Source organism: Penaeus vannamei, chromosome 35, assembly GCF_042767895.1.
Source record: "Penaeus vannamei isolate JL-2024 chromosome 35, ASM4276789v1, whole genome shotgun sequence".
Lineage (NCBI taxonomy): Eukaryota > Metazoa > Arthropoda > Malacostraca > Decapoda > Penaeidae > Penaeus > Penaeus vannamei.
The window spans coordinates 28,134,485-28,138,043 of record NC_091583.1 but is presented as its reverse complement, the minus strand read 5'-3'; the positions used below and the strand labels follow the sequence as shown (position 1 = coordinate 28,138,043).

Here is a 3,559-nt window from a genome sequence, read left to right as displayed (position 1 = left end):
CTTCTTTTAGAGAACGAAAAAATGTATTGCACACCTCTTGCTTCTATATAGATAGGCCTATTCTTAATATCACTTCTTTTAGAGAACGAAAAAATGTATTGCACACGTCTTGCTTCTATATAGATAGGCCTATTCTTAATATTACTTTTATTTAAGAATATTCCTAGATTATCTCGATAAGGAAGTGGTGATGGTGTCCTAAATTTGATCATTTACAGGCAGCAAAAACACTTACATTCAGACAAGATCTTGACAAGTATCAGTGTAGACGTTTTGGCTTGAAAGTGATTCCAGTTAAGGAGAGTCGTCAGTGGATCGGCGAATTGGTGGTTTATCCGAGTTTGATTTTTATTTGTTTGTTGTCGGGTGGCAAAGTCGGGTTGTAAGTCGGGTTGTAAGTCGGGTTGCAAAGTTGGGTTGTAAGTCGGGCAGCAAAGTCGAGCAGCAAAGTCGGGTCGGAATGTCGGGTCACAAAGTCGGGTTCTAAGTCAGGTCGCAAAGTCGAGCAGCAAAGTCGGGTCGCAAAGTCGGGTTGTAAGTCGGGTCACAAAGTCGAGTCGAAAGGTCGAGCCGCAGAGTCGGACAGCAAAATCAGGCAAGGACTCGTATCTAAAAGTCGGGTCACCTGGTAAGTCGGGTCACAAATCGGGTCGGGCTGAGTCGGGAAAACAGTAGATATAAATCGGAATTGTCAAGCGCAAGCAGACATCAGTGTTCGCCTCGGCCATTCGGAGGGAAATTAAAAGTTGTGAGGCTCGTTACTTGTCTCACGCGCACCCACACGCGCGCCTGCTCGGCTCCCCTCGCCAGCCTCTCTCTCTTTCTTCTGCTTCTCTTTTTGTTCCTTCTTCTTCTTCTTTTTCTTTTTCTTGTTTTTACCTACTTCCGTGTTTTTTTTCTTTGTCTTTTTCCTTTTTTTTTTCATCCACTATTTCTCTTATCTTTTCCTACTTGCTCTCTTTATCTTTTCCTCTCATTTCACCCTCTTCGTGTTCTACTTCTCTTTTCCCTCCCTTTCTTTCTCACTCTTCTGCTTCTCATTCCATTCCTTTTTTCCCTTTCCCCATTCCGTCTCCCTATCATCCCTACCTCCCTCCTTCCCTCATTCCCTTCCCTTCCTTTTCCCACCTCTCTTCTTCTCTTTCTCCTGCTTCCCCTCCTCCCCTTCTCTTCCTATCTTTCCCTCTCTCCTTTTCTCTCCTGCTTCTCCCCCTCCTCCTTTCTCCATGCGTCTCCTCTTGTCATCTAAGCATTCTCCCACCACTCTTTCTCCTTCTGTTTCTGGCTCACTTCTCCTCCCTTTGTGTGTGTCTTTATTATTGCTGCTGCTCTGTTTTCATTTCTCTTCACCTCGCTTAAGGCGTGTCCTTTCTTCCCTTTCTTTCCCACCTTTTATCTCCTGGCCTTTCTTTGTCTTTTGTTTCTCTCTCTTTTTGTAGTGTGTCTGTTTTTCTTATATATATATATAGTTATCTTACCAGCCTTATATTTCTCCATGTTATATGTATCTTTAGTATCTTGTCTTTTTTCCCCCTCAGTCCTACCTAGCTTTGGTAAGCATATCTGTCGAAGTAATTTAAGGTCTTGGTGTCAATAATGAACCCGGGAGGTCGATTAAAAGACAATCTGTCTCGTTTTACTTTGTTTAAAGTGTTTGACCGTGTGTGTGTGGGGGGGGGGGGGTAGGGGGTTGTGTGTGTGTGTGGTGTGTGTGTTTGTGTGTGTGCTGTGTGTGTTTGGGTGTGTGTGTGTTTGGGTGTGTGTGTGTGTGTGTGTGTGTGTGTGTTTGTGTGTGGGGGTCTATGTATGTATATGTATGTGTGTGTGTGTGCTGTGTGAGTAAGTGAGTGCATGTGTGTGTGTGTGTGTGTGTGTGAGTGAGTCCGTCTGTGTGTGTGTGTTTGTCTGTGTCTGTGTCTGGAGAAAATGAGAAATAATAAGAGAAAGAGTAATGAAAAAGAAGGTAGAAAGAATAAAAAAGAATAAAAAAAAAAAAAATACCAAAGACAAAATCAGAAGCAACAGAACACACAAAAAAGAAGAAACTCAAAAGAGAAGCAGCAGAAGAAGAATCATAACAACGGCGGATCGAGCGAACACTCTCTCTCTCTCAAGCGGCCGGCCAATTAACTTAATTTTATGGACGGTAAATTTCCCGCGACACGAAAACCTCCCAAGCTGATAAAATGCAAGCGGGGACATCGCGACGCCGGGGGCACTGGGGAGGGGGGTGGGGGTGGTGGGGGAAGGGGGGAGGGGGTGACGGTTGGGGCACATGGGGGGAAAGGGGGAAGGGGTATAGGGGGGGGTTGGGGAATGGGGAGGGGTGACGGTCGGGGCACAGAAGAGGCAGGGGAGGGTGGATAAAATGCAAGCGGGGGACATCGCGACGCCGGGGCACAGGGGAGGGGGTGGGGGGGAAGGGGGGGGATGGGGGGTGACGGTTGGGGCACATGGGGGGAAAAGGGGGGTAAGGGGGAAGGGGGAAGGGAGGAGGAGGGGGTATTGGGGGGTTGGGGAATGGGTAGGTGGTGGCCGGGGCACAGGAGGGGGCGGGGGAAGGGGGAGGGGGTGACGGCACAGGGCACACAGAGGGGGAAAAGGGGGAAGAGGGAGGAAGGGGAGGAGGGAGTATAGGAGGGGGGGTTGGGGAATGGGGAGTGGTGACGGCTGGGGCAAAGAGGAGGCAGGGGAGGGGTGGAGGGGTGTAGGGAGATGGGGGTGTGGGGTGACGGGCGGGGTGCACATGGGGAGGCTGCTGGGGGAAGGGGGAGGGGCATGACGGCCTGGACACAGGGAGGGAGGGAGGGGGTATAGGGAGATGGGGGGAAGGGGGAGGGGGGTGACGGAGGTTCGGGCTCGGCCATTTTTATCGGAGGAATGGGTAGGGGGGAAGGAGAGTGGGGGAAGTAGGAGAGAGGTTAAAGGAGGGAGGGTGGAGGGAGGGGGAAGAAGAGGATGGGGTGGGGTAAGAGGAGGATGGGGGGTGGGGGGAGAAGAGGAAGAGGGAGGAGGGATGAGAGATCGGAGTTAAGGGGAGATAGAAGGGAGAGGAGGATGAGGGGTAAGGTAAGGGAGTGAAGGGGAGGGATTAGAAGGAGAGGGAGGAGACTGAAAGGTAGGGGGGAGAGAGATGAGAGGGAAAGGGTACAGTGGAAAGAAGGAAGGAGGAACGAGCAGAGAAGGAAGAGTAAAATGAAGAAACAGAAAAGAGATGAAAAAGGAGTGAGAGGAGAGGTTGTGAAAGTATGAAGGGAAAGGGAAAGACGAAAGGGAATAGGAAGGAGAAGAAATATTAGAGGTATAAGGGGCAAGGGAAAGAGAAGAAAATGAAGAAAGTATGAGGGAGGGAAAAGGAAGAGAAGGGAGAGTACCAGCTTAGTAGAAAAGAAGAGGAGAATGGCTTCTGTTGGAGAAGACGAAGACGAGGAGAGAGAGGGATAAAGGGGGAAGGGAGAAGCAACGAAAGTAGAGAGGATAGTGAGAATGATAGAAAGGATAGTGATGGATAATAGAAAGGATAGTGATGAATAATAGAAAGGATAGTGATGAATAATAG

General features: G+C 49.2%; 1 protein-coding gene across 1 annotated transcript in view; it reads right to left on the bottom strand.

Moving 5' to 3' along the window:
* Positions 1-3,559, bottom strand: part of LOC138859373 (protein TonB-like) — a 17,497-nt gene that overhangs the window by 1,183 nt on the left and 12,755 nt on the right. The window lies entirely within an intron of this gene.